At 42.6% G+C, this 25,435-nt stretch overlaps 2 long non-coding RNA genes across 2 annotated transcripts; one reads left to right on the forward strand and one right to left on the reverse strand.

Annotated features, from left to right (window-relative positions):
* Positions 1-23: 23 nt before the first annotated feature.
* On the reverse strand, positions 24-5,170 carry LOC139559190 (uncharacterized). The gene is made up of 2 exons (XR_011671710.1): positions 5,069-5,170; positions 24-1,050 (listed from the first exon to the last, which is right to left on the reverse strand). It is a non-coding gene; the product is annotated as an uncharacterized lncRNA (long non-coding RNA).
* A 16,640-nt stretch (positions 5,171-21,810) lies between these two features.
* LOC139559191 (uncharacterized) lies at positions 21,811-23,986 on the forward strand. Its single transcript, XR_011671711.1, has 3 exons — positions 21,811-21,933; positions 22,126-22,251; positions 22,421-23,986. It is a non-coding gene; the product is annotated as an uncharacterized lncRNA (long non-coding RNA).
* The last annotated feature ends 1,449 nt before the right edge of the window (positions 23,987-25,435 follow it).

Consider the following 25,435-nt stretch of genomic DNA (forward strand, 5'->3'; position numbering starts at 1 on the left):
AATACAATACAGTACAATGGTAGTACTTTACAAGTATGTTTTTTTATTTACAGCTACAATACAATCAAACGTTTCACATGTCCTTTGCGTATGTAAATTGTAAGAATTTTTGTAGCTTGTGCTCCTGATTATGTTTTCGGGAATATTGCGTATGAGTGATATGAATATTCATGGTGGTGGGGACCAGTCATTGGCAGTGGTGAATCGGGGGGTGAGGCTCAGTACTCGTCATTTCGATCTGTCTTTCTCAGTCCCAAAGCACTTCATAGCTCCTTCATACAATAAATGCAAGGTGTGTGACATTAGCAAGGTACATACCCATGCCTTATAAATAGTATACACAGCTCACCTACTACAATTTCCACTTTTTATATAGCAACTTCGTAATTATTATTCATTATTATTATTCATTGTTATTATTCATTTTCCATTATTATTATTCATTATTACTAAGCCTGCACCTGTGAAACTGCACACAGGTCTTAGTGAATTAATGTACTCTTTTAGATTGCATTTTCATAGGTCAAGATCTGTAGAAGGAAACGGGAAACATGGGCCAGTAAAGTGTTCCACAGGGCTGTGTTCTTAGTCCTATACCATTTGGATCATGATGGAGATCAGGGGCCCCAGGAGGAGACTGCAAGAGCCCAGCAGGGCTGATGTACCTCCATGGGGTGTTGGTGACATATGGCTGGTAGCAGTTATGTTGGTTTGGTTTGCTGCGGTGTACTCAGTGGTCTGCAGGGACTCAAGGGTTGTGGGGGTTTGGGTGGTTGTGGTGGCGGTGATGTGAGTGACTTGAGTAGAGTGTGTGGACTGCGGGCCCAGGGTTCTAGCGGCCGTAGTTGTATGATTGGAGACAGGTGTGGTCGGAGGTCCAATGGTAACATTACTGCTGATGTTGTTATTGGAGGTTGTCATCATGGAGGAATTGTTTGGAACCGTGGTGTTTTTTAAGGGTTGGTTGCTGACTGGGTTTGAGGAGATAGTTGCTGGTACTGTCGTAATGTTTGCAGGGATAACAGCTGTGCTGGTAGTTATGTTGGTAGCCTGTCAAAGATCAGAGGAGAAAGATAAATCAGATATTACATTCTGAATTTAAAAGATATTAAATTGAGATTTTGTGTCACTAGCCTACACACGATACAATAAAAAAAAAACATATTAATAAAAAATGATAAGCTGAAATGTCTAACCCCTTTGTTGTGGCAAGCCTAAATAAGTTCAGGAGTAAACATTTGTTCAACAAGTCACATAATACGTTGCATGGACTCACTCTGTGTGCAATAATAGTGTTTAAAACATGATTTTTGAATGACTACCTATTCTCTGTACCCCACACATAATTATCTGTAAGGTCCCTCAGTTGAGCAGTGAATTTCAAACACAGATTTAACCACAAAGACCAGGGAGATTTTTCAATGCCTCGCAAGGAAGGGCACCTATTGGTAGATGGGTAAAAATAAAAAAGCAGACATTGAATATCCTTTTGAGCATGGTGAAGTTATTAATTACACTTTGGATGGTGTATCAATACACCCAGTCACTACAAAGATACAGGCGTCCTTCCTAACTCAGTTGCCGAAGGGGAAGGAAACCGCTCAGGGATTTCAACATGAGGCCAATGGTGACTTTAAAACAGTTACAGAGTTTAATGGCTGTGATAGGGGATAACTGAGGATGGATCAACAACATTGTCGTTACTCCACAATACTAACCTAAATGACAGAGTGAAAAGAAGGAAGCCTGTACATAATAAAAATATTCCAAAATATACATCCTATTTACAATAAGGCACTGAAGTTAAACTGCTATGAACTTCATGTCCTGAATACAAAGCCTTCTGTGTGGGGCTAATCCAACACAACACATCACTGAGTACCACACTTCATATTTTCAAGCATGGTGGTGGCTGCATCATGTTATGGGTATGCTTGTCGTCGGCAAGGACTAGGGAAGTTTTTAGGATAAAAAGAAACAGAGTAGAACTAAGCACAGGCAAAATCCTAAAGGAAAACGTGGTTTAGTCTGCTTTTCAACAGACAAATTAATCTTTCAGCAGGTCAATAACCTAAAACACAAGGCCAAATATACACTGAAGTTACTTACCATGATGACATTGAATGTTCCTGAGTGGGCTAGTTACAGTTTTGACTTAAATCAGCTTTAAAATCTATGGCAAGACTTGAAAATGGCTGTCTAGCAATGATCAACAACCAATTTGACAGAGCTTGAAGAATTTTCTAAAGAATAATGTGCAAATATTGTACAATCCAAGGTGTGCAAAGAACCTAGAGACTTACCCAGAAAGACAGTTGTAATCGCTGCCAAAGGTGATTCTAACATGTATTGACTCAGTGGTGTGAACACTTATGTAAATTAGATATTTATATATTTAATTTTAAACATGTTTTCACTTTGTCATTATCGGGTATTGTGTATAGATGGGTGAGAAACAAATCTATTAAATACATTTTGAATTCAGACTGTAACACAACAAAATGTGGAATAATTCAAGTGGTATAAATACTTTTTGAAGGCAATGTATATCACGTCATTGTAATTTATGAAACAAGCAACGAGCAATAAGCTAATTGAGGTGCCCTGCTATAGCGCTCTTATATACACTATGTCATGATGCATAAATGGTAATGTATCTAAATGTAATGTCAGTCGTCATATGATTACAGGCATAACTGACTGTACGTTTGTTTATCCCATGTGTGTTGTTGTTTTTGTCGCACTGCTTTGCTTTATCTTGGCCAGGTCGCATTTGTAAATGAGAACTTGTTCTCAACTGGCCTACCTGGTTAAATAAAGGTGAAAAAAAATTTTTTAAGAAAAAATAACATCATGGCCAATATGAAATTATAATTTGTAATTTCATATCTACGTCATTAATTATTATGCCAATTCATTTCAAGCAAAGATGCATTGATAAAAGCACATTCCCACAGTAAGTATCCATTATGGTGATGTGTGAGAGGTGGTTGGGGACTGGACAGACTGGACTGTGTTAAGGACGCTACACACTTCACGCGACAGAGCGTCGTATGCGGTTCGTTCCAGAATTTGAGCCATGCAAAGTATGTAGAAATACATGTGAAAACGACGCACCCGTCGCTGCGTTTGTAGCGGCCTTTAGCCGAGGATCGGCTCCAATTGTCTGATGGCTGAGATAAAGTCCTCCCACACTCTGTCTTCGAGTGGTCGACAATGACTCACGGCTATGCCACCAAAGGTCAACCACCCATGACCCTACCTGACTGCACCAGCCACACTTACTTTGCATTTGGCTCCGGTTCGCATCGGTTGACAGTTGCAGTCTGTACTCTCAGTGTTACATAAGTGTTCACTCTCTCCTCTGCCTTTCATCTGGTCTAATCTAGCAGTCTGTTTTGTTTTTACAGATAAGTCCTATCTCTTCATCTCCTCTCACCTGAGCTTTCCATTACACCATCATACACACATTTACATTGTTGTCATTTAGCAGACGCTCCTATCCCGAGCGACTTACAGGAGCAATTAGAGACAAGGGCACATCAACAGATCTTTCACACAGTCAACTCGTGGATTCAAACCAGTGACCTTTCGCATACTGGCCCAACGCTCTTAACTGCTAGGCTACCTGCCGCCCGGAGGGAGAGGAGAGATTGGTGACAGGGACATTGTTGCCTTGATTGGTTATAAATAGCACTTTGTCCTATTTGAACACTCAAAGCACCTCTACAAGGAGTCAAAAGCGTTCCACGGGATGCTGTGCTGGACCATCTTGAATCCAATGTTTCCCACGGTTGTGTCAAGTTGGCTGGATGTCCTTTAGGTGGTGGACCAGTCTTGATACATACGGGAAACTGTTGAGTGTGGAAAATCCCAGCAGCATTGCAGTTCTAGACACAAACCGGTGCGCCTGGCACCTACTACCATACCCCGTTCAAAGGCAGTTAAATCTTTTGTCTTGCCCATTCACCCTCTGAATGGCACACACACACAATAAAAAAAATCCTTCTTTAACCTGTGTCCTCCCCTTCATTTACACTGATTGGAGTGGATTTAACAAGTGACATCAATTAGGAATCATAGTGTTCACCTGGTTTCACTTGGTCAGTCTGTCATTGAAAGAGCAGGTGTTCACAATGTTTTGAACACTCAGATTAACACTGTGGTGATCAAACACTGTTCATTAGACAAATAACAGAACAAGCACTAGTGCCCAGAGGATCTATGTTCTTTTTCTGTGCTCTCTAGCTCTGGGTTGAACACGTTTACTGAAACCCAGATCATTAAGCAGCCTAGATATTGTATTGTTACGATATCGTATCAACTGATATGCATGATTTTAATATTGTCATGTCTATTTACATACGGACTGCAGTTGTTTCAATTGATAGCTGTTATAATCCTCTAAGACTTTACAAAAGGAAGTGAGATAACGCAAATAATAGAATTATGTATAGTATGAAAATGCCCCCAAAAAACTGTGTATTTCTTATCACTGTCACTGATGGCATTGACTAAGTATAGTTAGTAAGACCAAGTATATATTAATGCTATCCTATCATGTCATTTGTCTACATTAGCTATAATAATGCATTTTAGGTTACAAAACACATCGGTCCACTGGACCTCAGTAGGTACAGCATGGTGCTTGCAAGGCCAGGATTGTGGGTTTGAATCCTGGGACCAACCATACGTAAAATGTATGCACGCATCACTGTAAGTCGCTTTGGATAAAGACATCTACTAAATGGTATATATTATTATTATATATTACATTTGGGTTTGTAATATTAAACTGTTCCCTTCACTGTGATTTGAAAAGCTTAAACAGAACTAATTTGACAAAGCAATGAAACAGCTTGTGGACAGCTCACTTTTGTTTGCTATGTTTTAAATAAGCAAAGTCAATGTGAATTTAAAAGTATTATGTTTAGCTACTGCAAACACCAATTTAAAGAGACAAATTCCAGATTGTAATACGTAATAGAATAGCCTTGCTTGAATCTGTGTGCCAACCAGTGCCTATAAAGGGGACCAAAGATACAGTACAGTACACAGCATCACCTACCTCAATGAGAACCATTGGCAGAAAGGCCAGACAGGTAAACAGTACAAACTTCCCCATCTCTCTCCCAGTCGTTCTCCAGCGGTTTCCCCCTGTCTATGTGGCAGAGCCCGGACTTCTCTCTGGCCTTTTATACTACCAGGTCCCTAAAAGTGATATGGTCCCATTGTCGCGGACGGAGGGACAAATGGGCACGTCTTACGTCACGATAATCACGTACTAAATGGACTGATGCCAGTTCGCTCCATTAGGGTTTGGATACAGAGAGAGCAGATACTGAAATGTGCCCGATATGCAAAAAAGGAAGCAAATGAGTGATGTGTTGTGAACATAACATGACATGGCCCAGGGGGGTAGCTGAGTTGAGGACACTAAAGAAGATGAATGTGACTCAACTAGATAGGCAGCATCTCTAATTAGGAATGCATTAGTCTTGCAACTATTCCCACATACTGTAACAACTATTGACCATGGGACCTTTTTATCATGACTAGAGAGAACGATGCTATTTGAATTTAGAGCACTGGACATGTTCCCTACCACAGGGCATCTGTACTGCACCACAATTTAAGTCAGACTTGGGCCTCTCTCTCTTGCAGTCAAGAAACGTTCTGTGGACTGAAGTGGAGGATGTAATAGTGTACACGGCTTTAGCGTTTTGGTGGCAGTGGAGGTTCGGATGAGAGAACTTTTAATGTCCATTTCTTTACCCTGCTTGCTTCTTTTTACCTGCTTTTTGTTAAATCTGAAAGGGGTAGGGGGGGAAAAAGCATGGCAAATTAAAACCCACTTAAAGACCTCGTCATGATTCCTGCATTTTTACAAACCCGGTAACGAAAATACAGGTATCCGGGCTGTGTGAATGGTTCTCTGCGTGTTTGCAAGTAAATTCAGTAGCGCGTCCACTGTTTAACACTTCCCTAATTTGAAACGCAAACAGCCCCCATAGTTTAACAACACCCGCTACCGCTCCCAATCGACTAGTTACCCACTGATATTTATGAAATGACAAGAAAGTGGTAAATAAACTGCTGTTTGAAAGCGGGTCGTATAAACATTGCCTTATATCTTCTGTCTGAAATGGGTATTAGGCTCGGATGGACGTAATCCCTGTTTCCAGAGAAGCTGCAGTTCGTCGAGCACACAGCCAGGTGTTACCTATTATTGTGCCAGGCAGGGGAGCGGCTTGCTACCGTGCTGGCCGGCAATCTGCCTGCTGTGTTTGACATCTAGTAAAAAGTTGGCAAACTTCATCACCAAGTTGAACCTGAAATCACCTCCATGAAAAACCAACAGTGACTGAACCTGGATTTGAGAGAGCCGATCAGATACAGTGCCTTCGGAAAGTATTCAGACTCCTTGACATTTTTGACATTTTGTTACATTACAGCCTTATTCTAAAATTGATTTAAAAAAAAAATCCTCATCAATCTACACACAATACCCGTAATGACAAAGCAAAAGCAGGTTTTGAGAAATCTTTGCTAATAAAAAAATTATAAAAAAACGGAAATATTACATTTACACAACTATTCAGACTCTTTCCTCAGTACTTTGTTTAAGCACCTAGTGATTAAAGCCTCGACTCTTCTTGGGTATGAAACTACAAGCTTGGTACACCTGTATTTGGATAGTTTCTCCCAAGAGATGTTCGATCGAGTTTAAGTCTGAGCTCTGGCTGGGCCACTCAAGGACATTCAGAGACTTGTCTCGAAGCCACTCCTGCATTGTCTTGGCTCTGTGCTTAGGGTCATTGTCCTGTTAGAAGGTGAACCTTCACCCAAGTCTGAGGTCCTGAGCGCTCTGGAGCTGGTTTTCATCAAGGATCTCTCTGTACTTTGATCTGTTCATCTTTCCCTCAATCGAGACTTGTCTCCCAGTCCCTGCCGCTGAAAAACATTTCCACAGCATGATGCTGCCACCACCATGCTTCACCAAATAATGGTGCCAGGTTTCTTCCTGTTATGATGCGTGTCATTCAGGCCAAAGACTTCAATCTTGATTTCATCAGACTAGAGAATCTTGTTTCTCATGGTCTGAGTCTTTTAGGTGCCTTTCGGAAAACTCCAATCGGGCTATCATGTGCCTTTTACTGAGGAGTGGCTTTCGTCTGGCCACTCTACCATAAAGGCCTGTGTTACGTGCGTTGTTAGAAGGAGACCAAGGTGCAGCGTGGTAGGGGTACATTTTACTTTATTTTTTAAAATGACACCAAAAAACAACAAAACACAAAACGAACGTAAAGTTCTGCAGGGCTAGACAGCAACTGTGCAGAAACAAGATCCCACAAATTAGGGTGGAAAACAGGCTGCCTAAGTATGATTCCCAATCAGAGACAACGATAGACAGCTGCCTCTGATTGGGAACCATACCCGGCCAACAAAGAAATAGAAAACTAGAATGCCCACCCAAATCACACTCTGACCTAACCAAATAGAGAAATAAAAAGGCTCTCTAAGGTCAGGTCGTGACAGCCTGATTAGTGGAGTGCTGCAGAGATGGTTGTTCTTCTGGAAGGTTCTGCCATCTCCACAGAGGAACTCTGGAGCTCTGTCAGGGTGACCTTGATCACCTCTCTGACCAAGGCCCTTCTCCCCCGATTGCTCATTTTGGCCAGGCAGCCAGCTCTAGGAAGAGTATTGGTGGTTCCAAACTTATTCCATTTAAGAATAATGGAGGCCACTGTGTTCTTGGGGACCTTCAATGCTGCAGAACATTTTTTGGTACCCTTCCCCAGATCTGTGCCTCGACACAATCCCTTCTCGGAGCTCTACTGACAATTCCTTAGATCTCATGGCTTGGTTTTTGCTCTGACATGCACTGTCAACTGTGGGACCTTATATAGACAAGTGTGTGCCCTTCCAAATCATGTCCAATCAATTGAATTTACCACAGGTGGACTTCAATCAAGTTGTAGAAACATCTCAAGGATGATCAATGGAATCAGGATGCACCTGAGCTCAATTTCGAGTCTCATAGCAAAGGGTCTGAAAACTTATGTAGGTTTTATATTTTTTATTTCTAATAAATGTGCAAAAAAATCGAAATACCTGTTTTCACTTTGTCATTATGGGGATTGTGTGTAGATTGATGAGGCAAAAACATATATTTGATCAATTTTAGAATAATGCTGTAACAAGTCAATACTTTCCAAACGCACTGTAAACCAAACCACATGGGCTGGAATGTGACCACAAAAACCAACATGGATTTTCTTAGTTCTCCCACCTGCTCAAAATTGTAATATGTCTCTGATATTGTTTTCTATTTGAATTAGTATATCAGCTGCTGTTGTTCGCAGTTCCTGACTCAATGACCGTGACCCATATCAGCTGGACAAAGCACACACTGGACACACGCTGGTTGAATCAACATGGATGAAATGTCACTTAAATGACGTTACTTTGAACCAACGTGGAATAGACGTTGAATTGACGTCTGTGCCCAGTAGACGAAGCCTTTGTAGGAGAGCCTTATCACCCGTATTGTCATCCCAAACACACTACCTGGTATAGGGCACTTTATTGTCTATTAGAGAGATAAGCCACTGCTCGCATTCCATAACAGTAGTTACCGTTGCTGCTGCTACTTCTGACACGATATCCCAGCAGTTAGGAAGATCCCGGTGTTCATTGGAAATATACAGTCTTTTACCAAATTGTATCTAGTACTATCTGTATCAATCTCATACATTTGATTCTCTGCCCTAAACACTTCTCTATTTCCGGCATATGAATAGTTGATTTATCATGTCAGAATCCAATGTGGGGGGGAAAAAATCTGCCCTTTGCTCTGACGCAGTGAAATGCAGCCAAGAACATCAGAGGTAGAGAGGAGGGGAGGGATTGGTACAGTAAGTTTTGTTTCTTCCATAAATGCAACTTGTGAAGAAAAAAAAACACATAAAGCATGAAAATGCCAAATGATAATGCAGTAAAGTGCATTGTTAGCTTAATAGGGCCATAAAGATTGGATGGTTGGTCTTAGATATGGCAGATTAGAGTAAATGTACCTTCATCAAGAACAATCCCTAAAGCTTCCTTAAAGGTGTGGCCCTAGAGGTCCTTCTACATGGACATGTTGCAGGAACTCACATGAAATACAAACAAATATCACTTGAGGCATTCTCAGAATTGTTACTGATCAAAAATATAAACGCAACATGCAACAATTTCAAAGACTTTACTGAGTTACAGTCCATAAGGAAATCAGTCAATTGAAATAAATGCATTAGGCCCTAAGCTATGGATTTCACATGACTGGGCAGGGGCGCAGCCATGGGTGGGCCTGGGAGGGCATAGGCCCACCCACAGCCAATCAGCATTCTTTTTTCCCCCCACAAAAGGGCTTATTACAGACAGAAATACTCCTTAGTGTCACCAGCTGTCCGGTTGGCTGGTCTCAGACGATCCCACAGGTGAAGAAGCCGGATGTGGAGGTCCTGGGCTGGCGTGGTTACACGTGGTCTGTGTTGTGAGGCCGGTTGGACGTATTGACAAATTCTTTAAAACACCATTGGTAGAGAAATTAACATTACATTCTCTGGCAACAGCTCTGGTGGACATTCCTGCAGTCAGCATGCCAATTGCACGCTCCCTCAAAACTTGAGACATCTGTGGCATTGTGTTGTGTGACAAAACTGCACATTTTAGAGTGGCCTTTTATTGTCCCCCAGCACAAGGTGCTGGGGGACATGTGTAATGTCCCCCAGCACCAGCATGTAATGTACATGCTGTTTAATCATCAGCTTCTTGATCTGCCACACCTGTCAGGTGGATGGATTATCTTGGCAAAGGAGAAATGCTCACTAACAGGGATGTGAACACATTTGTGTGCTAAAAGACAGAAATAAGCTTTTTGTGCTTATGGAAAAATTCAGAGATATTTTATTTCAACTCATGGAACATGGGACCAACACTTCACATGTTGCGTTTATATTTTTGTACAGTATACATTTACCTTTAAGGAATATAGCAGACGCTCCTATCCAGAGTAACTTACAATTAGAATGTTGATTATTTAAAAAGCATCATATTTTAGAACAATGCTACCAACACATTTTACATACATGGACTACCAACTGGGGTCATTTTGACCACAAGAAGAAAGTACTGAAAAAAGCCACAATAATAGCATAATATCAACTTAATTCTTACCAAAACATCATTAAACATGTAATTAATGTCAGCAATTTTTTTGTACCAAAACAGACTGATATTATAGCATAATTAGAGTCACCTCCCGGAAATACCAACAGTGGACTGAACCTGGAATGCGACCATAAAAACCAACACACTCTCCCCACCATTGCGCACACCTGGTCATCATTTCCCCCGTGATTACTCCCCCTTTATTTAGCCCTCAGTTGACACCAGTCATTGGGTGTTATTGCTTTCTCTCACATTCTGTACGCGTCTCATGTTTGGTCATCTGTGCCATTTCTTTATTAAACTCACCTTCTGCACCTGCTTCCTGACTCCTGGTGTATTACTTTACATTCTCCCAACTGTTTGCTCAAAATTGTAATAATCGACCGTTGATATTATGATAAGGAATTTTTGACCAAGAACTCATTTTGCTAGTTTTTTTCAAAATCCCTGTTCTCAATTATCTGAATAGAATTAGTTAGCAGTAAGTGTGTATGCTACTGTGATATAGTTTCCTATCAGAGTTTTACTGTTTGCAGTTCCTGAGATAATGATCGTAACCAACATCTTTTTTTGCAAAAGCTTCACAATGTGATGCATATAAACTGATACCAGGCTGGATAATGACAATTCATATTCACTGAAACCACCTGTTACCAAAGAAGACACTTCTTTTATCTATGAGATGCAAAGAGGAGGTTGACATGAAATGAACTGTGACTTGGCAAAGTGAATGTCGCTCCTGACAAATAGCACTCATTACTATTCATTAACCACAACTTAAGGCTTGGATAATTATTAAGCTCTTACGGCGATGTCCTTGATTTGTCATGTTTTGCTCTGATAAGAAACATGTCGCAGGTCATAAACTTCATATGGAGAACTTTCCTCCTAGCCAATATTGATTGAATCTCAGGTTGTAAAAACCAATGCAATAAAACGTATTGTTTGAGTTTCCTTATGCGTCATCGTCACTGGGGTCACTGAGGAAATAACTTAAAGGGACTGTTCATCCAAATTGAAAAAAGTACGCCGTACAGATACCTACAGCGGAGTGTCGTCTACGTATCTGGACAGTTGACAACTCAAGACTGTGTCTGTTTTCTTAGCCATTAGTTTAGCATTCGTGTTGTTTGACTGGAAGCCAATGAGAGTGGTAAGACCCCTGTTTACATGCTCCAAATAGCATGTATATGAAGAGAGGGAGAGTTTCAACTTGGTTTGGTCCATGGAGACATCATTCAACACATTTCCCTCCATTTCTCACCTGTTGAGGTGGCACTGACACAGCAGGTTTGAAGAGGGAAATGCCTTTTTTCCTGTAACACACTGTACTCCCACCAAGTGTGAAGGCACTGTTGGACAATGCAAAGGCTTTGTAGGAGAGCCTTATCACCTGCCTTATCATCCCACCAACATTTCCTGGTACAGGACACTTATGTCTATAGCTAGGTTTCCATATAATTGCCGATCAATTTTCATGCAAATACTTTGAAAACCACATAAAGAAAATATCAGCATTTTCCCACCAGTTTCCAATTTGTTTCCACCAAATTAACTTTTTTTGCAGATACAAATCAGTGCGTGATGGCGTAGTGCACACAAAATGTACTTTTAGCTTAAGTTTCCGTGTAACGAATAAAAATCGAAAGTTCAATATGTTTCCATTGCATTTTCAACTCTACAAATAGTACTGTCACAAGCAAATGTACCTCGTCTCATTTTGGCACGTGCGCTTTAGCCAACAGATCGCAGAGACAGTGTGTGTAGGCTGTGCGGGTATGGTAATCATGAGATTATTATGGATAAGAGCGAGAATATTTGTAGTTGTCAAACGGCAGTCAAGCATCGATCGTCATGTCACCAGAATAAGACCCTCGATATTTATAGGAAAGATCACCGTGCACTTTCACCACCCTGTGAAAATCATCATATCTTATTTCATCTGTAGCCTAATAAATTGCATGGCTTCCCGATACGTATTGGGATGACCACACACCATATCATCGCATCACTCCAGGTTTACTTCGATATCGTGGTTATCATATCAATTTCCATCGGCGTTTCTCGCATTATACATTTTACCAACACAAAAAGATCCCACCATGTCGGACGAGGAAATGATCTATCGGCATGTTGTCACACAGTATGGGACACGTTGTCACAATGTTATCTGTGCTGTTAGTGCCAACAGTTGAAGCGTTATGCCTCACTTGATACTATTTAAAGAAAGAATATTCTCAAAAAAAGGCATCTACATGATTGCAAATGTAAATCTAATTTCACTGCTTTTGGGGGATAATTCCCCTTTATTGTGGCAAATCCTTATTAATGAGCGATAGCTGAACTCATTACAAATAGAAAGGGAGACAGGCAGGCGGAGTAGGCCTACAGCTGCCTTTTTGAGTAAATGGGTAAAATTGTAGTAGCCTACTGTCTGCATCTATCTTATAAATTTGATTCTCTGCCCTACACACTCCTATTTACAGCGTGTGAATAGCCGGTGCATCATATTAGTAAAGCTATCAGAATCTGGCCTAATGAAAACAATGCACTGCTCTTTGCTCTGAGGCAGTAAAATGCAGCCAAGAAGATCAGAGAGAGGGAGGGAAGGGGTTGGTAAACAACGTTTTGTTTTCTCCAGAAACGCAACTTAAGCTTCACTTGATCATTAACATTCCCTCAAGGTGTGGTAGAGTTCTTCTTACACGGATATGTTGCACGAACTCACATGAAATACAAACAATATCCCTTGAAGCATTCTCAAAACGCTGTATACTGAAAAGCATGATATTTTAGAACATTTATATTGAATTTGTTCCTTCGATGTGATTTACGGGCACAAGTTCCCTGTACACCGTGACCTTAAGAGTGGTGAGACAGTACAAATGCAAATTCTGCTTTTTAAAGTGCATGGCTAACTCCCTCCCTCTCCGTTGATCTGTGTAACGTCTGCTTCCAACTCACACCCTCAAACACCTAGATCCCCTGAACGCAGCTCCCTTTCCAGCCCACTTTCCAGCTCACACTCTCAAACACCTAGATCCCCTGAACGCTGCGTGAATTCTGATTACCTGTTCACACACCTGTATGTCATTATCACACATTATTCAGGTCAGTTCTTTGCACCCCATCATTGTGAGGCATTGTTTGTTTTGTGACACACGTCTTTCAAAGCGCTGTTTTTCCTGTGAGTTACTCCTCCTGTGTATGATCGTTTTTGCCTGCCTCACTAACGACGCCTTTTGCCTATCCCCTGCCTGTACTTTCGGTTTTCCTGTTATCTACCTATTGCCTGATCTCCCGGATGACGTTACTAGCCTTTTCCCTGCCTGTACTGTTGCCCTTTTGGACCCCCTGTGTATGACCTTCTGCCTGCCCCTGGACCCAGCTACCTGCCTCCTCCTGTGGTCCTTTACAAATAAACACCTGCTGCGCCCTGCGCTTGAAACCAGCTCTCTGTCTCCCATCGTGTTCATTACAATATGTCACTTTCAACAACCAAGCCTTTTTTGTGCATTTGGTTTCTCTATTGTACTTGCAGCCATTACAGATAAATCTAAAGTAAAATTTAAATTTAAAAAGTCATATTAGATTGTTAGAATGTATTTATTTATACCTGTGTCACCAATTTAATGCCAAGGGACAGGTGCGGTGTGAGAGAATTAATTGATAGTTAGACATGTATTTTCAAAATATTTAACTAATAAAATAAAATTTGTGTTTTCTTTATAACAAAGCATTTTATTTTTGGGTAGTACTGCTGAATTTAGAGTATGACACATCATCATTTGTAGGCCAGATTTGACCCGTATACCGATCAGATCCATGTACCGATCTGACCGTGTAACCGATCGGATCCGTGTACCGTTCGTTCAATCAATATCCGCACTTAAACAACGAAGACGGATAATCATTTCTACCAAAGATTATGGATATACTGGAAAAAATACACGTCTCTCCTTCCTAACAATGGGAATCATTGTCCACAAAGCAGCACTGTGGCTTGTCTAGCTCCCGCCTATCCTTTCTTTGGATTGGTGGACATATCTCATTATTGTAATCCTTTTTTGAATATTCGATGATGCTTGTTGACGTCAACCGCCTGTATTCAATGGAGAGAGATGCTATGCTACTAGCCTCATAGCATGAATATGCATTGCCATCTCTAGACAATTCCAATATAAAGTCGTTTTTCTCATAGTTGCCCGGGATGTCACGTGTCCTACTTATATCAGTACACTCATAACAACTTAAGAATTATGAAACTTCTATTCGATCAAATAAACCTCATGTAGCAAATAAGCCATACATTTTTGTTGTGGACCATATTCCACACTCTCTCATCGACCGCCATACAAAAACTCCTTGCTTGGTGGGCGAAACAATGAAAAAACGCCACCTGCTGGATAGAGACGGATTTTCAGCCGAGTTGCGCCTCTCTTCCTGTTCCTCGCTGTTTCTACTGCATTAATTAATTTCTCTAATGTTGTGCACAAAATTTATTAATGAACCGACACGGTATGGACGTGGGGAGGAGGGGTGCAACAGGATACGTGTGCTAGTGGTTTTTCAATGGGAAAACTGTGTGACTAACATTACCTGACCATCCCTCCAGCTAGCTTGCTTTCGCCAGGTTAGTTATAATAAGGGCCACCAACAAGTAATGTTAGTTAGTTAGCAAGCTAACTAGCTAGCTGCCTTCCTTCAATGCTTGGTGGCTTTACTGACAGACATGACAGGGAGCCTATATTTAAAGCTATCTAGCTATCATGTCAAACAGGCGTGTGTCTGTCTGTGTGTGTGTGTACACCGTCATTCAAGACTATCCAGCCCCAACTGACACGCCTTGGCATAACAGGTTTTGACCATCACCCTCTCTCTCCCATCAGGTGAGTATGAATGAATTATCAGCAATTGTCTGTTATGGTGTTGGTAGCTAGCTATAGCTAGTCTTCCCCCTAATAATGACAGAGGAGAAAGGAATTAAGATCTATGGTTCAATTGTTCAATCATTCAATTGTTCTTAATGGCAATTAGTGAGTATAGGTGAGTATACTCTATATGTGTATAGAAATAGGTATGCATACTACGTATGCCTGCATATGGCCACCACTACACCTGCACCACTGGGTGAGATTGAAGCTGTCAGTGTTGACAGTGACACTACACATACCGGCAGGCACAACACTTCTGTCCTTCCCTGACCTTGCATGGTACGGCTCTATATATACTAGAGTATAATGACATACCAAACATTAGGATCACATTCCTAAAATTGAGTTGCACCGCCCCCCTTTTGCTCTCAGAACAGTCTCAATTCGTCGGGGATGGACTATACAAATTTTCGAAAGCGTTCCACAGGGATGCTGGCCCATGTTGACACCAATGCCTCCGACAGTTGTGCCAAGTTGGCTAGATGTCCTTTGGGTGGTGGACCAGTCTTGATACACACAGGAAATTGTTGAGTGTCAAAAACCCAGCAGCGTTGCAGTTCTTGACACAAACCGGTGCACCTGGCACCTACCTATTACCATACCCCAATTAAAGGCACTTAAATCTTTTGTGTTGCCCATTCACCCTTTGAATGGCACACATACACAATCCATGTCTCAATCACCTCAAGGCTTAAAAATCCTTCTTTAACCTGTCTCCTCCCCTTCATCTACACTGATTGAAGTGGATTTAACAAGTGACATCAATAAGGGATCATAGCTTTCACCTGGATCCACCTGGTCAGTCTATGTCATGGGAAGAGCAGGTGTTCTTAATGTTTTGTATACTCAGTGTATTTCCCTCTGTTTTTCTAGAGGGACAGGGACAGTGTGCAATGTGCGATTAACTAAATTGATTTTGTATTTGACTCTTTGTGTAGAATCTTCATTCTCCATAGAGATGCTAGATGCTGAATTACAGTCCCTTACAATCCCTGAGCACACACAGACACACACTTGGTCATCATTTTCCACATAGAAAGGCTTAAAGTCTGCACCGATAAACCTATTAGATGTATTTATGTTTCTTTGTGTGTGTTTGCATGGGTCTGTAAGGTGTATGTAGGCACTAACTGTGTGTTTGTTTTGTGTGTGTGTTTATGTGTGTGTGTAGGAGGTGAGAAGGTGAGGAGGCAGACTGTGTCATACCCTTGCACGCTGTATCAACACTTTTACTGTTGCCTGTTGCCTTCGTGCGCAGACACTTCCGCCCCACATGCGCGAAGAGTCTGGTGGGCCAACGTGTCAAACTCGGCCTTCGTTAGCCAATACAGAGTGCCGGGGGAATGTCCCAGGATATAGACATTTGTTTAATCTACCAACAAACCCTCCCCTGTACACAAGCACACCAGAAGCACAGAGGCACGCCTCGCATTCGTGTTATTCGATAAAATTGAATATTGACAAATACTTTACTCAGTAGGTCCCGTGGAATTCTGTGGTCACTCGCTGTAAAGCCAACTTTGAGTGGTTGATATCCCAGGCTAACATGCGCCGTGCGCAATAGCCCGGGGATGAGGTTCTGTTTGGTTTGACTGTGTATTGACCATGTTGTGTGGTCAATGCTGGGGTGCGGACGGCAGACAGAAGACGGTGGGGAGGGGAGGTGTTTGCGGTGGAGAGGACGGTGGACATCCACTGGCACTGGTACTTCCTACCTGACAGGTAAGAGGACGTCACTTCTACTTCTACTACAATCAATCAAAATGACACACAGCCTTTTTTGTTTTTACATCAGCAGTTGTCACAAAGGGCTTTTACGCCGACCCTGCCTGCACCAGAGCAACCTGGGACATAAAGGGCACCGCTGCTCCTGACAACACCGCCCTTAGTTGAAGTGTTTCTAAAATCCCGTCTGGGTATTATGAGACCTCCGCTGTGGGCCTCTGTATGTGTAGTGTCACTGTCAACACTGCCAGCTTCAATCTCACCCAGTGGGTGCAGATATAGTGGTGGGCATACGCAGGCATACGCAGTATGCACACCTGTTTCTCTACAGATATACTCACCTATACTCACTAATTAACCATTGAGAATAATTGAATGATTGAACAATCCATCTCAATAGCTTTTCCTCTATAAAATTGTTATCGGCAAAGTAAGAGCTAGAAGGGGGGGGGTCGAAGTGAGGAGGGGGGATTGTTTAAGATACTCTTTAAAGAGGTAACGTTTCAAGTGCTTTCAGAAGATGGGTAGGGACTCTGCTGTCCTAGCTTCACGGGGAAGCTGGTTCCACCATTGGGGTGCCAGGACAGAGGAGTGCTTAGACTGGCCTGAGTGGGAGCTGCCCTCCTGTAGGGTGGGGGAGGGCCAAGAGACCAGAGGTGGCAGAATGGAGTGCTCGGGTTGGGGTGTAGGGTTTGAGCATAGCCTGAAGGTAGGGAGGGGCAGTTCCTATTGCTGCGAGCTTGTGGAATGCGAGCTTCGACTGGAAGCCAGTGGAGTGTGCGACGGAGCGGGGTGACATGGGAAAACTTGAGACGGTTGAAAACCAGGCATGCTGCAACGTTCTGGATAAGTTGCAGGGGTTTGATGGCACAAGCAGGTAGCCCATCCAACAAGCTGCAATGGTCCAGACGGAAGATGAAAAGTGCCTGGATTAGGACCTGCGCTGCTTCCTGTGTGCGGTAGGGTCGTACTCTAGGGATGTTGTAGAGCATGAACCTGCAGGAGCGACGGGGTGTAGGGTGTGGGGTGTAGGGTTCAGGGTGATTATCCGTCTTTGTTGTTTAAATTTGGATATTGATTGAACGAACAGTACACGGATCGGATCCATTGAGCCTGGAAATTGTGATTTATTATGCTTCTTCTTCTTCTTTGGGATTTGGTTGGCGGATCGCATCCAACTTTTAGGTGCATACACCGCCACCTACTGTACTGGGGTGTGAGGCCAGTCACGGCCTACCTACATTAAATTCTCTTCATTAGTATTGTTCCTCTAAGAAAGTGAAATATAGCCCTAGACACCACCACCTACACTCATTAAAAACCCACGACCCCATTCCACTACTTTGACCCTATTTGCTACTGCACCATGCCAACGGCCTGGGACGATGGGACACAACCCCTCAACACACCCTGCATCTTTCCTGTAGTCAAATCTCACATACCCAAATACAGCTGCCGCCATCTATTTTCTGTGATTTCTGTGGTACAGTTGATAACCATTGCTATGAACGCTAAGAATCCAACCTTACCAAAGCATAAATCACTCGTTGGCCAATCCCTCTGTACAGGCACAAGTCTACTACTCACTGGAATCCTCTCAGGATCCCTCACCCTTGACCCATCCTCCTCTACTTTCTTCATTGCCTCAGAACCTTCTGCACCACTCTGACTCTGACCTCTCTGGCCACTCCTCTGACTCCACAGCAGCATGAGCACCCCTACAGTTAAAACACACAATTATCCACCAAACGACAAAATCCTCTGTCCCATGCCCGCCTGCACACTTCCCACATCTTGGAATCTCCTTCCTACACACTGCTGCGACGTGACCATAAACGTTGAACCTGAAACAAAGCAGCGGATTTGGCACAAAAACTCTTAACAGGATATCTGATAAATCCTAAACATGACTTTGTCGGGTAGAGACTCTGACTCGAAACTCAAAAGGACTGACAGTGACACTGCTGTTTCACCACGCTCCCCACCAGGTCTGCGACGCACCAAGCGGCGGGCGTCACAAACACCAGGAATCTTCAACTTCAATTGCTCCATCTACACAATTAACGCTACCCCAGAACTCCTTTCAATGGTGCCCTGCTCCTAATACCAAAGCAGGAAACAGATCCCGCCCAAGTTGCGTGACACGGAACGCCTGCTCCCTCTGATCAGGAGAGACACAAACAAATATCACAAGCACTACAGGTTACCTTCACTGATTCAACTGCGCCCAACTCCTTTCTCACCCACCCTGAAACCGCAAAGAGATCTGCCATTAGGCAAGGGTCCACTTTTTTTCTGTCCACCATCTTCTCCTTCACCAAATCTTCCAGGAGGCTTGTGCACTCCAACACTCCATAATTAAACAAATGTCCCTCTTTCCTCCTTTTTTCCCTGTCCGCCATTTTACCGCCGACGCCCATCTTCCACCCCCTTTCCTTTATTATGTTTTCCCTCAAACTCAAAAATATGGACTGTCCCTCCCTATCCTTGCTCCCTATGCTTTTACTACCCCCTAGTGAAGAAATGTACTACTGCAGTCCCCTAGAAGCAGGAAGTGACGTGTTAGAAGAGCTAACGCGGTTGTCTTGTTTGAAAGAGTCAGTTGCCGCGCTCAAAAGAACTGGGAACTCTGGGAAAAAAGTTCAATCATGACATCAGTGATCTTCAGGTTGGAAGGTGAGGTATAACGTGGTCCGCGTTCCAGGGACATCACCGGATAGAAAATCCAATAATGCTGCCAACGAAATGCCATATATGGACATGTTATGTGTAACGTCCGAACACTGTAGGTCTACTCTCGTTGGTGTGTGTGTGCCCAGGCTGTGTTCAGTAGAAAACAACATTGTCGAAAGTTCAGAAAGAAATGATTTGTCTAGATATTGTCTTATGCGTCTCTGCCAAGTAGATCTAGCAATTAATCTTATCATCTCTATTCATTACATTAGGCCTACTACTATCTTCAACGTGTACATTGTCATCCACCTGAACTCAACCTTGTTGATGCTGTCCTCTATTGATGTTCTTTACTGTTCCATTCCCCAAAAAATAAAAAATTCCAGTGTTTTAATTGCTATGTTGTATTTACTTCGCCACCATGGTCTATTTATTGCCTTTACCTCCCTTATTTACATTTACATTTAAGTCATTTAGCAGACGCTCTTATCCAGAACGACTTACAAATTGGAAAGTTCATACATATTCATCCTGGTCCCCCCGTGGGGAATGAACCCACAACCCTGGCGTTGCAAGCGCCATGCTCTACCAACTGAGCCACACGGGACCGAAGTGTCTCACCTCATTTGCACACATTGTATATAGACTTATTTTTCTACTGTATTATTGACTGTATGTTTTTAACTCTGTGTTGTTTTATGTGTCGAACTGCTTTGCTTTATCTTGGCCAGGTCGCAGTTGTAAATGAGAACTTGTTCTCAACTTGCCTACCTGGTTAAATAAAGGTGAAATAAAACATAAATAAAATAAAACTAAAGCTGGGTTGTGTTCATTAGAGCACACACCACAACCAAACGTGATGCAACGGAAAAAACTAAACAAGCATTTGATATTGCACAAGTTCAGACAGTACCTCCTGTTTCACTGTTTTTCTCACGTGTTGTGCCTTCGGGAACATTACCCTGTCCTTTATTGACTTCTTCTCTGTCCGCCTCTGTAGTGGCCTTTACATTTAACTTGGCAAGAGCCCAAATCTATGACCAGGCTACAGACACCTAGGTTTATTCCTGTAGACAACTCACACTGCACCACAAACACACACACTAACCCCACTACCTGTATGTCCCCCTCCGTCTAGGAGCAGTAACTATGTGGGTCTCTCGGCTCTGCCCCTCTCGGCCATCATCACTCCGGAACATGTCCGTCCCTCCCGGGCTCCATGACCTCACGTTGGACAGCAGCCAACTGTTTGAGTTCCTTGCTCTTCCTCTACCTGCTGGTGGCGCTGTTCGTTCAGTACATCGACATCTAAAGGACCGTGTGGTGGTACCTTTGCAATCATCCCGCAGCCTCCACGTTTCTGGTTAGTCGTAACATAGACACATACACCTGCACGCAGTCGCACACACACAGCCACCTCCTGCCTCCACCTACCTGGTGAATACACACACACTCATTCCTTCAGTCTGTTTATGTTGTCTGATCTCTCTGATGTACTTCCATCTGATGGACCACCTAACTATGATACTGGCAGGGGAGGCTGGTGTGGATTATAGTATCATGGGTACTACAGCTATCTATTTATTTTTCTCTTTATTTATCGCTAGGGGTCAGGAGACTGGTTATTACATTGTAAATTTAAAAAGCAATTACATTATTGGCAGTTATTACATTATGGACTAGTCATAAATTGGCCTAAGATTGCCCACTCCTGGTTAGAGCTGGGAATTGCCAGGGACTTCACAATACAATATTATCATGATAGTTAGGTGCCGATACAATATGTATTGCGATCCTCGCAATTCTGTATGTATTGCGATTCGATACTGTGATTTTATTGCAATTCGATGTGCCAACCATATTGCTCAGCATATGGAAAAACACTGGAGGTTTGGTGCAGGTACAGCTAATTAGTGCAAAAACAATAAAGCGACATTGTCAAAATAATACGATACGATATATATCAAAAATAATATTGCGATATGTAACTGTATCGATCCCCCCCCCCCCATCACAACTCCTAATGTAAGTATGTCCAGTCTTCAGTCTTTTACATCCCGTTTAACTGGGATTATTCTTTTTTCACGTGCCTCTCTCTCCACCCCCTTTCTCCACGATATCTTCGACTCAGGTACGGTAGTCCTCCACTCTCAGATGAGAGATGCATAAATTGTTGTGTGTGTCCCTGTGGTGTTTTTTTTAGCCTAAGACACAACACCATCTTCCACATATTATTGCCCCCCCCCCCCCCCCCCCCCCCCAACAGAGCCTGGCCCTCATGTCTCTCACCCTCCCTCAGGATGACTGGAGACACAGCCCTGGATAAGAACATCCGTGTGAGTCTGTCAGCGTCAAGAACAAGAACTTTGCCAAGAACAAATGGAGAGTGGGTCACTCTTACTGCACTCTCCTACTATCAGCTATTATAACTTCATGTAACATTTTGTGAGCTTTATGGTGCAAAATGGCATTTTACAATAAGGCTCCCTTCACAAGGGGTTTGTAATTAGTTTATGAATGGTTAATGAATCATTTATAAATGCGTAAGTCTCTGATGGGAATGTGTTTGGTCCTGCAGCAAGCGTTTAATGTCACAGCGGTGGTCCGTCACAAAGCGTCTGTAGCTGGGGACCAGATAGGAGGATCCCAGCCAGACCACCCTGCCCCTGTAGAAGACACCTGCTGCTGCCTGAGGAACACACAGGTCAGTGGCTCACAGCACGACCCAGTAGAATGGCATGTAGTGGAACAGCAAAAAAAATGTCTCACTTACTAAAACTATGATCGTTCTCACTCACTAAAACGAAAACAAGTACGTTTTAGTAAAGAGCTTTGATTTCCAAGATCCTAAACTCGTTCTGTCTCTGTTTCAGAGTCTCCAGTTGAGGGGGTCTGCCAACTGTACCTACCGCTGCCATCCAACCTGCTGTGTTTGATCCCCCGGCCACCTGGAGCGTGGCCAACCAATGACTTTCCCACAATTTACCTGTGGATTCGAGAGAAACTCCCCAGTCTGGCCCGGGGAAAAAAGAGTTGTTGTTCCAGCACTCCGCCACCAGATGGGGCAGTCATATTAGGAACCCAGGGTGGGGAGAAGGGAAGAGGGACTCGATGATGCCATTGCCAATGGGGAAGGTAACTTGACCTAGATTGGGATGAGAGTGGAGGATGAGCTGAAAGAAGAGTGGAAAGAAGGAGAGGAGAGCTGAATGAGCGGTGTTGTACTTACCCAGTGTATTATTGGGTGATATTATTTTGGGAGTGGGACAGAGCTTGGTCAGTGTTTTTACTCGTGCTTTTTAAAAATGTACTTTTTAAAATCTCAGTATTTCTGTACATGTTGTTTTTTAATCGTCAGTATCCTTCCCCCTTGACACCATATAGAGAATTGTTCCACTGTCTAACGCTCGTCTGAAGAAGAGGACCAAAGCGCAGCGTGGTACGTGTTCATGATAATTTATTCAAACTGAACGCTGAAACAAAATAGAACAGAACGAAACAGTTCTGTCTGGTGCAGACACAAAACAGAAAACAACTACCCACAAAGCACAGGTGGCCTAACCAAAATAGAGACTAAAACCCTCTCTATGGCCAGGGCGTGACACTAACATGATCAGAGGACAGGCAAACTAGATTAGATTAGACCGGTCCTTATATATGTTGACTGGCAACAGGTGTTTATAGTCTACTGCAGAACTATGTGTACATAGTACCCCCCCATTGTGGAATAGTCTCTGTACAGCAGATATTGAGATATTGAGCCACACGGTCCCGTGTGGCTCAGTTGGTAGAGCATGGCGCTTGCAACGCCAGGGTTGTGGGTTCATTCCCCACGGGGGGACCAGGATGAATATGTATGAACTTTCCAACTTGTAAGTCGCTCTGGATAAGAGCGTCTGCTAAATGACTTAAATGTAAATGTAAAATTGTAGCTAATAACTCACGAGAGATGGACTTACATGCAGAGCCGTTCCTCCAAAAATCAAAGAGTAGGTCTCAGTTAACCCATAGAGGTCTCAGTTAACCCATAGAGGTCTCAGTTAACCCATAGAGGTCTCAGTTAACTCACAGTTTTACTCCTTGATGTTTAATAAACCACATTCTACCCTCAAAGGGCAACATGACCCTGTTGATAAAGACTATTTTGGGGGAGAGTTTCAGCCTGGCTTTGAACTGGTCAAAACTGAATAAATTTAAGTTATTATGACCATGTGGGATGTAATGAGCTCAGCCCTCTTGCTTAAGAGCTGGGAATAGATGTGTGTGCGAATACAAAGCCAAATGTGGAAATGTTTTTCACTGTTTAGATGCAACCAACTAACTTACCCTTTTGGACCCTTCCACGGATCTTTTCTTCATTCATATTGGGGTTGTTTTTGCGTGTATAGAGAGATGTGTACAAACAGAACTTGAATTAAAGAATGTAAATAATAATCCAATCGTTGTCTCACTGTCGCTCTCACCATGAGGTCACTTCAATTATTCAGAATTGTCATAACCTATTGCATATACAAAAGTGGAACTTTTATGTTATTCACTCAAGACAATAAAACATTTTTTTTTTTTTTCTCCATTCCTCTGGTTAAATGTCCATCATTTGTATGTATATATGAAAAACAGCTTGACCTGACAACCTTTGGGGTCTAATATGTTGAGACAAGTGGTATTGAAAAGTCTGACATGGAATATATACCCAAACTTGTGATCTGTGTAAGAGGCAATATAGTGAGAAATTGTCAGTTGTACCCCATTCGGCTTAGTCTTTCTGCCCTCTATCATAAATATTACAAGTCATATGAGCTTAAAAAATGATTAATTAACAACATTTGGGATCTAAGATGTTGAGAAAAGTGGCCTAACCCAAACCTGTGAAAACGTATGTACTACCACAATATCCTAACCTAACCCCAATTCAGTAGTGGTCTACAGCTGCACGTTTCGCTTCTCCATGACTGGGAAAGGCATAGAATATCCTACATCCATCTCATTAGATCAGAACAGTATGGATACAAGAATTAATAAGAAATAACATACCTATATATATACACACACATGCTACTCTTGAGGAGGGCTGGATGTAGGGCATATTCAACCTGAAAAACAAACACATACACGCTTAGGTTATACAACACATTTAACACAACAGTTGTTTGGCACAAAATATTTTCAAAACCGTTGTCTCAAATCTTTGTATATCGGTGGTACAACCTGAGTGAGTACGGGGGCCATTAAGGGAAAAAAAAGACACTGAGTATTCAAGCTGTAATTTCAGTAAGCTTGAGATTTGTGAAGTCATATATAGGCTGGTGGTGACATGTGACTTGCTTTCCTTTTTAACTCCTAGCAGGGCATATGGCCTCGGCAACACTGAGGGTTCGGCCAACAGGGTCATGGAGACACGTGACGCATGCTGCCCCACCACGACAGAGTACAGCCAGGTCCAAAATGATTGACACCCTTGATCAAGATGTGCTCAATGGCATCATGAACTTTACCCAGTACCAGGACATTTTAGCCCAAAACCTGGTTGCCTCTGCCAGGAGGCTGACACTTTTCCGCAAGAAAATATCCCCAAGCACACATCAAAATCCACAAAGAAATTGTTAATTGACCACAAAAAAAAATACATTTTGCAATGGCCATCTTAGTCTCCGGACTTGAACCCCACTGAAAACCTGTGGTTTGAAGTGAAGAGGGCAGTCCATAAACGCAGACGAAGAATATCAAAGATCTGGAAAGATACTGTATGGAGGAATGGTCTAAGATCCCTCCCAATGTGTTCTCCAATCTCATAAAACATTTTAGGAAAAGGCTCAGTGCAGTCATCCTCGCAAGGTGAGGTATTGAAAGGTGTTGAAACCAAATCTTTTCTCTAAGCCAATATATTA

The sequence above is a fragment of the Salvelinus alpinus genome, chromosome 29, assembly GCF_045679555.1.
Source record: "Salvelinus alpinus chromosome 29, SLU_Salpinus.1, whole genome shotgun sequence".
In the NCBI taxonomy this organism is placed as follows: domain Eukaryota; kingdom Metazoa; phylum Chordata; class Actinopteri; order Salmoniformes; family Salmonidae; genus Salvelinus; species Salvelinus alpinus.